General features: G+C 45.5%; 1 protein-coding gene across 3 annotated transcripts in view; it reads left to right on the top strand.

The window, feature by feature from the left end:
* The window catches only part of LOC126545273 (26S proteasome non-ATPase regulatory subunit 4-like), a 38948-nt gene that overhangs the window by 3933 nt on the left and 21501 nt on the right, over positions 1-13514 (top strand). The gene's annotated exons all lie outside the window — the stretch shown is intronic.

The raw sequence follows: 13514 nt of genomic DNA, 5'->3' as shown, positions 1-13514 counted from the left end.
AAAAGTACCATTTATTATTAATAATGTTTTGAATTTTTAGTATCATTATTATCTATACGAATGTCAAGTCACCCGGGCTGCTTGATCGCAACGCTAACCTTAGAGCCCGCGTGGCCCCGCCATGCCCCGCGTTGAGATCGCAGGGCCGGATTCTTAAACGACCTACTTCGGCGATACGATAGTTTGCCGTCAGGCGCGCGCTCATTGGTTGCTTTAGCAAAATCGGATGAGCTACGTCATCCGATTTTGCTCAACCAGCCAGTCAGCGCGCACCTGACGGCGAACTATCGCCCAGGCAATAGTATCGCCGAAGTGGATCGTTTCAGAATACGGCCCAAGTCAATTCCCACTGATCTTTCCCTGCAATCATGAATAAAACGCGCGTTCTGCGCGGACTGTGGGCCGCGAATCACACAGCGATTAGTCTTGCGCGCCGCTGCCACGATGGTCTTTCCACGAAGGCCGGGTGTGGCGTGCGGCACGTGGTTCTGTTCAATCCAAACTGTAATATTAATCTGTCCAAGTGGCGGTTGGGGTCTGACTCATTTTGGCCTGATTGGGGAACCCTTAATTGGCGGAAACGACATGACAAACCCGGCGATGCGGATATATCTGCCACTCGGTGAAGATTGAGTGCCATCCACGGATTGAGTGCCATCCACGCGTTTCTTTTGGAAACGCGCGTATCGGACCGGGAGAGCGTTCTTGAAGCAGCGTGGTGATCCACTTTGCGATAACGATAGGCCACAGGTAGTATGCTTCACTGCAGGAAAGTTTTTTCCGCCATTAGTATGTTCAAAGGCAATAACCCTTGCTGAACGAGCCATCCATATTTTGACACACGAACGTTGCCCATTTTTCCTTCGAAGGAAAAATATGGCATATGTAGTGCCATTCAGATTAAATGCCTTGTTTGACAGTATCTGCCACACCGTTTCGTCGGCATGAATATTTCCGATGACGCGAGAAGTGATCGCGGTCCCGTTCAGTAGGAGAAGTGCACTTGCGGGGCCGCAGCGTACGAATATCGATTAGGCGGTGAACGGGAGCTCGATGTATGCGTAGTATATGGGCTATACTTTTGCATGGGATTTTCACGGGGATTTTAAAAGCGTTGGTATGTCCGGGCTTGATATATTCGAGATTGACTGTAACGTCCTTATTGTGAGCAGGCGACAACCGCCGCCACTTTATAAGTTACGAAGTGGCACAATAAAAGCACCACAAGCAGTTCAGTAACAGTGGCCATTGTGCCTAAGTTTCTGCAATTTGTCATTATAAATCATATTAGAAGATGGAAGTTATTTGGGAAAGCAAATTGATGGTCAACAACTTGCAGTATAATCCACTTAAATATAATAGTACAACGAGTTGAAACCGGGGCCATATTCTGAAACGATCCACTTCGGCGATGGTTCACCATCAGGCGCACGCAGATTGGTTGTGTTAGCAAAATCGGATGAGCTATGTCATCCGATTTTGCTAAACCAGCCAATCAACCTCATGGCAAATTATCGGCGAGGCAATAGTATCGCCGAAGTGGATCGTTTCAGAATGCGGCCCCAGCAGCAGTGAGATTTCGAACCTCTTTCTCCATAATTAATCACCATGAAGAGATAGGCCACTGATAAGAGACACTAAGTGAGATAGATATGAAACCAGTTTATTTTCATACAAGACACACATTAAGTGCATGCCACATGGTTTCTTCCAGCCCTCCTTTCGGGTCCTATTCAATCTTTCTATTCAAGGCCTTCCACAACTTTGAGCACGGCTGCTTATGCAGAAGTATTTTCTCACAACACACCGTCGTGCATATTCCATTTTCACCTGTCGCAATGTTCTCAACACCCGAAATGCACCAACACACTACGCTATGTACGTGGGACATGTCAGATTGCCAAGCTTAAAAAAGTCATTATGGTGGTGGACTCTCTTATAAGGAAGCCTTAACTTTAGGCCAACTCTGATTTCCCTATTCCGACATATGAAACGCAGGAGTAGTCTCATTACACAATCAAAGGAAATTTTTTACTTTTATGAGAGAAAGCTCAGTTAGACCAGCAGTTGGAAGAAATATTTTGACCTAGAAGCTTTAATTTTATTTTTTTTACAAAGAATACTTAAAAAGTGCTTAAGCAAGAAAATTGAAACAAAAGGTTTACAAGTCCTTAACCCTGCACCAAGAAACATATATTGCAATTCTGTAAACTCTGTGTGTTTGATCATCCAAAGCAAACAAAGTGTATTAGTTTACAGCTGACATGAATTCTTTATATTGTTTACCTGAGCTTTGCAAAATTCATATTCACTAATTATCAACATAATCGAGAGCAGTGTATACTGCCAATTTAGTGATGTCCCAGTAGATGCAGTTTACAGAACTGCGATATTATTTAGAAGGGCAACAGTTTGGGCTAGATGGTATTTCATAGTCTAATAAGTTTAAAGCGCGAATGAAGACGGGACGACAAGAAACACAGACAATCGCTTACCAGGACGGAAGGATGCAAAGAAACACATTGTTAGGAGCCTGATGAAATAGAAATATAACTTGAAGGGGTGGCAGTTTGGGCTAGTTGGTATTCCACAGTCTTATATTAAAGTTTAAAGTGCAAACGAAGATGGGACGACAAGAAACACAGACAAGCGCTTACCAGGACGGAAGGATGGAAAGACACATGGTGAGGAGCCTGATGAACTAGAAATATAACTTAGAAGGATAGCAGTTTGGGCTAGTTGGTATTCCATAGTCTAATAAGTTTATGTGTTTCTTTGCATCCTTCCGTCCTGATAAGTGCTTGTATGTGTTTCTTGTCATCCCGTCTTCGTTTGTGCTTTAACTAATTAGACTGTGATATTACGTTTTATTGCCAAGTTATAAAATTGGGAACCTGATCCTTCATATTCATTTTCCCGTTTATGAATAACTTTTGTAAAAAAAATTGGTGGCCTAAGGGGAAAATGTGCTCCCAACAGCTGGTAGGTTTTTTGTTTAAATGCAAGAAGCATCAAAATTGGTTCAGTGGATGCTGAGCGGTACGGTTTGTCTGCTTCCAAGGCTCAACTCCAACTCAATCCAAGGCTCAACTCCAAGGCTCAACTCGCTTCCAAGGCTCAACTCCAGCTCAATCATTAGGCTGTTCGCGGACGACTGCGTCATCTACCACAAAATAACTAACCTTAATAATTCCAGTAAGCTTCAAGATGATCTGGTTAGTGTATCAAATTGGTGTAACAAATGGCAAATGCAGCTTAACACAAATAAATGCAAACATATGCGTGTCTCCTGCCGCTCTACCCCTTCTGATCCGCCCCCCTATTCTATTAATGGTACTGTACTGTCGGTTGTTGACTCTTACAAGTATCTTGGCCTGCATATTACTAGCAATCTCTCGTGGAACATGCATGTTGAATATATCACTAACACTGCTAACCGAACATTAGGTTATCTAAGACGTAACTTTGCATCCGCTCCGACCTCACTAAAGCTTACCATGTTCAAAATGCTCGTCAGTCCAAAATTAGAATATGCGTGTGCCATATGGGACCCTGCTCATTCCAATCTCATTAATTCACTTGAAAGCATTCAGAACCGTGCAGCACGCTTTATCCTCTCTAATTATTCACGTCATTCTAGCGTAACATCCATGAAAAAAACATTAGATCTACCTGACCTTTCACTACGTCGCAAGCATTCTCGCCTTTGTCTTTTTCATAAAATATACTACCTCAATCCGTTCCTGAAAGAAAATCTCTTCACCAGACCCAGTTACATCTCATCTCGCATCGATCATCAACACAAAGTTGAAGTGCCATCTTGCCGCACTAATTTATACCATTCTTCATTCTTACCAAGAACCGCCACTGCATGGAACCGCCTTCCCGCCTCCTTAGTCACCATTTGTGACAGCACCAATTTCAAGCTTGCTGTTCAAAGTGCCTTATAGTTCCTTCATTATTTTTTTATTTTTTCTCTCGTTCTGCAAATAATGTACTCTACCACTCCTTTCTGTTGTGCCTGCCGGCCTTGAAAGTATGTACAATAAATAAATAAATAAATAAATAAATAAATGCTTCCTCTTGAGCCCTGCCGGCTGTAAGCAAGGTTTTTGCTTCTTGTTGCATAAACAAACACCACTTTGGTGTCCTTGAATGTTTCTAGTGGAGTGAGCCACCCTAGACCAGTGCTTAATATACCATGCATCCAACGTAACTTGCGCCAAAATATTAAAATATACCAGTGCCACATAGCTGTACAGAAAGAACCCAGGTAATGTTGTTTGCTGTCACTTTTGAGCAATTTAGACTATTCTTTATATTTTGCCTAATTATATGATTAGTTATTATATAATCAACTTCACTAAATATTCAGAGCAAAAGTGTTAATGAGAAAATTGTAGACCACCCTGAAAAATTCGTGATCCAGCTTTCTGTTGCTCAATAAATGCTACATAAAAGTTTTTTCCAAGCCTGACAGAAAGCCAGTGAAATATAAAAAAGCGCCATGAGACTAGTCACATGGCACATACTATATAAACTTTTATGTGGCACTTATTGAGCAAGAGAAAGTTGGATCGGGAATTTTTCAGGATAGTCTACAATTTTCTCATTCACACTTTTGCTCTGAATATAACATTTGAGGAGTTGATTGATTAACAGTAACTGTGGGCTTACTAAGCAGCGTTAAGAAATTGACTCGCCATCTTGGCCCTGCAAAAGTGGATGTTCAGCGAAGCTCTTGCAAACCACCACTACAATTGCTGAGGGGGGTATGCAATGCTTTATTGCTTTAGAGTAATGGTGATTTTGACAGCACACCACTGCTGGTCATATTGCTGTTTCTTTTTTCCTTTGTTGCTCCTCATATTCGTGCTGCTCCTCGGGAGTCCTAACTATGCATTGCCTACCAATAGCGGTGCTGCAACAACAATGAAATCAGTTGCTAGGCTGGTTCTTTTAGATACGAAAGGCTAGCGACTTCACTCCCCACTTCGCAAGCTGAACAGTAATGTTTACCGGGAAGTGTGTGCGGGGAGTGCTATGTTCTTTGCATTGTTATCAGGAGCGCCTCATCATCAATTACGCGATTCAGATGCTTGTTTTGTGCTTGTTCATTATTGAAACGAATGCTGTTCTGTATGTTGCATGCGTGATTCCAAAGAATGTATGCACCTTTCGCTTCACATTGCTGAGCGCTTGAAGCCTGTTTCACCTCCACCGTGGGTCAGCTCAGTATTGCACCACCTCCGGAATTGGCCCATATTTTTGCCCACGGACATGGACACGAAAAATGCCAATCAACCAGAGGCTAACAACTTCACTGTAAAATTTGGCGACTTTATTTCAGCAGTTGCGAGACATCCAACTGCAGATCCACCCGCCATCCATTCCTCTTGCTTCTCTTTCTTGCCTATCTTTGCACCATGGGGGGTATTCTGCAAGTGTCCACCGAGTGGACTTCTCCATTTCGTTTGCTGCTGGAGTTCTGATTGGCTGGGCTTGGATACGCATCAGTAGTAGATGGGCGCCCCCAGCCAATCAGCACTTCAGCAGCAGATGAAATGGACATGCCCACTAGGTGGACACTTACAGAATAGCCCCCTAGCTCAGCTGGTTGATCAGGGATGTGCCAGAAGAAGGAAAATGCACCACAGGTGGGCACGCTGACAATAGGGTCAAGTTTGATCTTTTCGAGAGCGACTGTGTCCTCACGCCTATTGTGCAGTATAGTAAATTGGTGTTCTGAATGCTTGATGACTGGGAAGGAGCTGTCATAGCGAGGTTTAAGAGGATGACGGGGCACATCAATACAGACGAAAACATGAGAGGACGTTTGCAGACTTGAGGACGTTGCATGGACTCGTGTGAGCAGAAGTTGGCGAAGGACACAACATTTGCATGAAAGTCCACTGGCACTGGACAAAAGAAGCTGGATCAGCAACAGGCAACATGGGATACGCGACAACGAGATCACCCAGCAAGCGTAGGGTGCAGCTATAAACCATCTAGGCTACTGAGAAGAACTCTGGCCAAGCAGCACAATTGGCAGGTGCGAAACCCAATCATGCTACATGAGGCTGAGCACCAAGCGCTGCTTTCAAATGCTGGTGCAGCCTCTCAACAAAGCCGTTGGATGCCAGGTGTTAAGCAGCTTGTGTGAGTGCGCACACAGCACAGAAGAGATGTTAAAGATGTGAAAAAGTCAGATTCAAACTGTCTCCTGTCGTCAGTAGTCACAGTCGACGGCACCAGGGCCGGATTAAGAAAAATGGGGGCCCTGGGCTAATGCACATGCAGGCTCCCTGTCGCCTGCTACACTACTGTAAATATGCCATGTTTCATTTTAATTCCAACAAATTAAAAAGAATGAAGTGCAATCAACGGGATTATTATTATTGTAATTATTATAAGGCAAACAACAAAACTTGCTTGAAACGCGTGCTGTTGTAAACACCAACACATATGTTCACATTGTGATTAATCTGCATTCTGTTTTCAGCAAAAGCTAGGCTTTAAGGAAAAGTTTAGTGCACTCAAGACGAACAAGAATGTATAAAAGACAACACAGCTCAAATGTCGATCCTTCTGAAGCTAGGCTTTGTTTGCATCACTAAGTTTAATCCCGTGAGGAGACGCACAGTTGTATCCAAAACATTCTTTATTAAAATTCAAGCATCAGGCTGCAGTAATCGTTATACAGGTTACTCTATAAATATGCAATAGATATATACAATACCTAAGGCAATAAAAACACCATAAAAATGCACTAGAATACAGATGAAAATTACCAACTGTAATTACAAAACATTATTTTAAAATATTGTCGTTGAAGGTAAGACAAGCAAGGACGACACCAAATAAACGTGGCACTATCAAAAACAATAAAAATACAGTTCTCTGTAAGCACGCTAAATATCACAAGAGACGAGCAACGAAGATTTGCATATCTTGAATTACACTGCTCAGCGTTTCATTGGCAACGTGGACGCTGGAAGGCGACACAACGAACTTATTGGAACTATTCATGTATAGTGCAAACAGTCCTCTTCTAAAATGGTATCTTTCGCACCTTTGCTTTGGCGAAATCAGATATAGTCTGTTCGAAGGATAGATTGCGGAGGAGGTCACTTTCAATGGACATGATAGCAAGCGAGTTCACCTTGTCGTCGAGGAGGCTCGAACGAAGGCAATTTTTTATCAGCGACAACTTCAAAAACGATCATTCGGTCTCACAGTTTGCCACGGGTATGCTTAAGTACATTCGCAAAGCAATAGAAAGGTTTGGAAACACATCAATAAGCTTTCTTTCATGCAGCAACTTCATTATTCCCAGGCAACTCGTGTCCTGGCACACGGAGTTGAGCAGAAAGTTCGCAAACTGAACAATTTCAGCGGAACATGCTGGCTCCAAATCATTTTTGTAGGTTTTCACCAACTTCTCAGCCTGCTGTGCCAGAGAGGCCTCGCTCCCAACTTCTGTCAGCAATTTTAAGAATCCGAACCTTTCGCAGAGTTTAGTGTAGGCAGCCTTTCGCACTCGCAAAGTAGAGCCAGACTGTCAAGTACAACATTGTAGGTCTCTACGATAAACTTTTTCCTACCTTGTAGCACACTATCGCTTTTTCCGTCTGGGTGCTTACTTAAAACGATGCATTTGCCCTCATCCTGATAACATTGATTGGTACTTAGCGTGCGTGCTCTCTCTTCGAAGGTATCAAAGAGTGGTCGCAATGAATTAACAAAGCCTTCTAGAGAGCTCAGCAGGTCTACAGTAGTTGAAATGTCAAGGCCTGATTTCTGAAGTGCTACGCTCATTTTGTCAAAGCGCTCCAAGATTTCACTCCAGAAAATCGCCATGAATGCAGTCTCTAGTTTTGTCATTTTCTTGAAGAGACAGTGCACTTCGTTCCTAGTGTCACCGTTTTCTTCCTCATCCTTTGATATAGCTTCAATGCAACATAAGACTGCATTGAAATTTTTCAGAATGGCCTTACATGATTCAGCGTGTCTTGAACACCTGGTCTCAGAGAGACTTTTCAAAACAAGCTGCTCGCCAGTTCCGCCCATGCTGTCCAAGATACCTTCATCGCTTAGGTGAGGCAGCAAAGAACACATACAGTCTCTGAATTACAGCGAAAAATTTGACTGCCTCAAGGCAACTATCAACGCTACATGCGCCAACTAAGTTCAGTGAATGACCAGCACACGGGACATAGACTGCCAATTCGTTCAGGTGTTTGATTTGAGCTTGCAGTCCTTTGTATTTTCCTGACATATTACTCGCATTATCGCAAGCTTGACCTCTACAATCATCAATTGAGATGCCATTTGTCATCAAGAGGGACATCACGGTATCGAAAAGATACAAGCCGGTATGTGATTCAATTGGAACAAATCCAAGAAAGCGTTCGTACACTTTCCAATTTAAATAGTATTGTAAAGCAACTGACAGTTGATCAACGTGAGTAAGGTCTGGAGTCGAATCAACAATTAAAGAGAAGTATTTTGCGTGTTTCACTTCGTCAATGAGACGTTCCTTGACAACCTTTGCCATATGCTCGATAAATTCGTCACAAATGGTTTTTGACAGATACGATGGGTGACCTTCTCCTTTGTTTCCATAGCGTTTGATGTGCTCCTCTAGAAAGGGATCAAACTTGGCAATGGCCTCAAGCACTCCCATATAATTGCCATTTCTCAGTGAACCAAAAATCTCCTCACTGCCCCTAAACGCTAGGTTGCACTCAGCTAGAAGCTTAACTACAACGGCTACGCACTTCAACACCTCTGTTCAGTAAGCGGTCTCAGTGACAAGATGCTTAACCAGCTCCTTGCCAATTGTACTGCTTGAGTTAGAGCAGGCTGCTCTTTTTCCAATCAGAAAAGCCGTGCATTGTGAAAGCACTGGGGTTGCTTGAAATCGAAAATAGTTTGCACATGAAACAGTAAACGGAACCTTTGGACTATGAGTACACTAAGCAGTGTCGCTCGTACGCCTTCCCATTTACAGCCTTTCGCACGAAAAGATGAGGTGACATATAGCATTTTGTATTGCCTTTCGGAAGACGGAAAATTTTCTGCCCGATTTTGAAAATACAATGGCCCTTTCTCAAGGCATACACTTTGAAAGCTGTCAGTAATAATGTCCGGCCACTTAGCAGAGTCACTTCGGAGAATCTCGCAATGTACCTCTTGCTGCGGGGGTGTCTGTTCTTCTCTGTTGCCGCAACGAGAAGCCGTCTCGTTCATCCTCTCAAGGCACACTTTGTGGGTGGGAACATGATTATTTGAAGCCAAACTAACAGGAAACAAGTGAGTCGGTTCTTGAAGTGTTGTTTCCTGGCGCTCGTCAGTAGAAGGAGGCTCATCGGGGAGGTTTGGCACCAGTTGATCAGCAGTAGTAGAAATCGGGCGTGGCGGATCGGACACCTGGAGCTCTGTGGCAGGGGCCCGGCCGAGTAGCATAGACGTTGCTGACTCAGGAACGGGACAGGGCTCGGTTAGCGTCGGTTGCTCAGAAATATGGACGACCGAGGTTGGCACCGTTGTCACAGGATTCAGACAACCAAGATGAGTCAAACCTTGCTTCTTGCCAGGAAATTGTGGTGATGGAGTTGGTAAGTCCTCCACAGAAGCACAGTTGGTAATATCGGGAGTTTGACACAGACTCTGGGTAGAGCGATCATACTGCCCCGCGGAAGCTGCATTCAGTAGGTACTTTGTCATCTTTGGTAGCTTCTTTTCACGCTCCTCTCTTTCTAACTTTGCCTTTCGTCGATGCTTTGAACTTTGATGCTTCCTACCAAGCATTTTCGCATGAATGGATGCTAATTGTTCACCGGGCACTTCGTCAGTCCGACGCGACCGCAGGTGTCCAATGGTGGCCGTCCCAATGACTGGCGCACGCTGCCTGGATGGTCCGTGGCTGGCCGAGAGTGGTGCGTCCCCCAGGAGCTCCTCAGCGGCGGGCTTATCAAGATTAACCGGCGGCTTGGGGCTGAATCGCAGCCCGCGATCAACTTCCTTATATAGAGGCGCGCCGCGTTTGTCTGTTACTAGCACCAAAACAGGTGTTCACATACGCATAGAGTTCCTTGTACAGATTCCCTCCTTCTCCGTACAAACTCACTCCTTCTCCCGTTCCGGTCTCGTCTTCCTATTGGCTAGGAGCAATCGTCTGTTCTGGGAAGTTCTCGATTTTTCTTTCGCCCTGTCGACGCCAAGCACGAGAACGAAGGGGAGAGGGCGACTCCTAACGCAGGCGAAGTTACGCGCCCTCTGTCACCTCTGAGTGATATTTTTCTACTTCTTTCTGGAAAGTTCGGCGGCCAGTCTGACCTACTATTTCCGTCGAGCGCGTGCGAAGGTGCACAGCCACTAGGCAGGAATGGGCCCTGGAGACAGGCCTTTGTGTCCAGCTCACCAACTTCCCCCTTCACTCTTCCACAACCCTAGCCCGAACAGTGAACATTCCATGCCCCACGGCAGGTGGGCAAAAGCACGTGTGACGTCTTCTTTCCTTTCCTGCCTAGACTCTGCCATCAGGCTCATCATAATCTGCTATCGGACTCATCCTCCCCCGCCCAAATTACCATCACGGTAAAGAAAAGTCGAATGGGAGGCACTGTTGGGTACTGCAGCACATCCTTTCTATGAGAAGGACAGCGGCAGAACTATTTGAAAGGTGGAGGGTGGCATGGTGGTGACGAGGGGCAAGGGAGATTTAGGTCCTCATACCACATTACATGTTTTAGGTGTTTCCCCCTTGCCCCTCCTCTCCAGACAGCACTGGACAGACAGACCGACAGGAAACCACGAAAATTATACCAAGCAAACGCTCCTCGCTTCGTAAGAAAGAGGGCCCCGCTGGGGTGGCGGGGGATTCCTGTTTTTGCAGCGTGACAAGCTCTCCCTAAATGATCAGGCCAAACGCATGCTGTTACATTAGGCGGGGGGGGGGCCCGTCTGCTCGTTCTGGTTTTCTTGCTTCATACATGTCGCTCGAAGTTTCGTTGCCCATGGTTCCATATACTAAGCAGGTTAGAATAAATGGGCCCCCTTCTCCTACTGTCCGAGGTGAGGCCCTGGGCTGCAGCCCCCTTAGCCCCCCCCCCCCCCCTTAATCCAGCGCTGGACTGAAGCGGCCGATCCAGGTAGACACGAAAGTAGGGGCAACTGTGTCCGCTGTCATGTCAGGCATAGAAGCCACTTCAGTACACCGGGTGTACCAATCAATACAAGTAAGCAAGTACGTATAACCACGGGATGGTGGCAAAGGTCCGACAATGTCCAGAGGAATGGTGATGAAGCGTGCATCGGGGCGCGGAAATTGTCCTCACAGATGCTTGGTGTGTCGTTGTACCTTGAAACGCTGGCAGGCTGTGCAAGCACGAACCCAGTCATGCACGTCGGCGTGCACATGAAGTCAGACGTAACACTCAGCGATTGAGGCCTTGCGTGGCACGTACACCTGGATGGCAGAGGAGTGCATAAAATCAAAAACAGCACGACAAAGAGAAGGGACATAGATACGAGTACGGCCAGCTGAAACACTGCACCAGAGCATCACGCCATGGTCATGGAAGGGGACATACAGCAGGCGGAGTGATGGAGAAGACCGAAGGTATGACACCTGGGGTCGGGCACTTGTGTCGCCACGAGCGAGGACAAGGAGAGGTCAGCGAGACCTGTCGTGGCGTTGATGCCGATGCGGCTCAGAACGTCAGCTGCACTGATGAGGCTGCCTTTGACATAGCATGTAAATAGTGAATTCAGTGAGGAAAGCAAGATGACGAAGCTCTTGAGGAGAGTGTTTGGCAGTGAAGGAGCATATGGCAGAAGCGAGCGGCTTGTGGATAGTAAAGATGACAAATTCTCGACGTTCAAGGAAGTACCTGAAGTGCTTCAAGGTAGGAGGCAAGCAGCTCCCATCAAAAAGTGCTATATCGGCACTCAGTGTCATGCAACTTCCAGGAAAAGGGGATGAGGACCCATGCACTATTAGGCCACTGATGCAAGAGCAGCTCCCACGGCTACTGAAGAAGTGTCTACCATAAAGCCATTGGAAGCAGTCTGTGAAGGATGGTGCAGGGCTGTGGCTTGGGTGAGTTTGGTCTTAATGGTGGAAAAGGCCTTATCGACAACAGAATCCCTAGGCAGAGTGGTGGACTCGCCTTTCTATGTGGAAAGGAGACCTTCAAGAGGCTGGCAGTAGTGTAGAGCATGTAGGGATGAAGCTATGGTAAAAATTCACAAGGCTGAGAAAATGATGCAGGCTGTATATGGACGTCGCAGGTGGATAGTCAATGATGGCCTATACATTGTCAGGCAGTGAAGCTTGGTGATGCTATGTCTCCAAAACCTTCAATCTCCAAAACCTTCAACTGACATTTGTCAGCATTGATGACAAAATACTAATCACGCAGATGAGCAAACAGTTAACGGAGATGAGCTTTGTGCATCTCGGCTCTTTACTAGAAACAAGGAGTTCATCAATAAAGGCAAAGCAAACCGATAAACCCCTGGTAACTTCATCTGTAAAATGCTGGAATGTTTGAGCTGCATTACGCGAACCAAAAGGCATACGCAAAAACTCAGACTAAACGGGGTAGTACAGTGATAGCAGTTTTGGGCACATCAGATGGTTCAACAGGGATCTGGTGATAAGCCTTAACGAGGTCTATCTTCGAATACATTGTGATCCCAGCCAAAAGGGCAGTGCAGTTGAATGTTGAGTAGAGAGTAATGGTCAGAGACAGTGACCACATTCAATGTGCGGTAGTTAGCACAGGGCCGCCAATCACTGTCTTTTAGCCACGATGTGAAGAACCGATGACCATGAGCTTAATGACGGACAAATGATTTTTAGCTGCAACATATACTCGAACTCGTTGCAAGCAACACAGAGCTTTTCAGGACCGAGTCGGCATGGGCAGCAGTGCATAGGTGGGCCTGTGGTGACAATACAATGCGTCACAGTGTGTCTAGTAGGCTTGTTCATTGGGACCTGTGTAGTGATTTCCGGTAACTCAGTGTGAAGAGCCCTACATGCAAAGGAAAAGGTTTGACAAAAGCTGGGTTTAGAGCTATAGTGGCCAACAAAAAACCATTGACAGTCAGACCAGTGATGCTATCAATCAGGCGACAGCACTTCATTTCCATGAGCATGTGGATATGTCTCAAGAAAACAGCTCCTAAGATTACATAGCGCACACCTGCTATCCAGAATAGCCATCGAAACCATCTTTTCAGGTCAAGGTCAATGGTGAGAGACTTCTGATCGTAGATTGCGATGACCAAAGCATAAATAACCTGAAGGGGGGCTGACTTTGCGTGGAAACACCAATCAGTTTGAGAAGCAGGGACAATGCTGACTTCTGCACCAATGCCAGCAAGCAAGCGCAAACTGGTCATACAGTTAATGATGTAGAAAAAACTGCTAACAGAATGGCTGTGGTCGCTCGCCACTGTTACTGACGACCGGCCGCAGTGTTTTCTGTTAATTAAGCGAA

This window comes from Dermacentor andersoni, chromosome 1 (genome assembly GCF_023375885.2).
Source record: "Dermacentor andersoni chromosome 1, qqDerAnde1_hic_scaffold, whole genome shotgun sequence".
Lineage (NCBI taxonomy): Eukaryota > Metazoa > Arthropoda > Arachnida > Ixodida > Ixodidae > Dermacentor > Dermacentor andersoni.
Note: the sequence above shows the minus strand (reverse complement) of the source record. Positions and strands in the feature narration are given on the sequence as shown.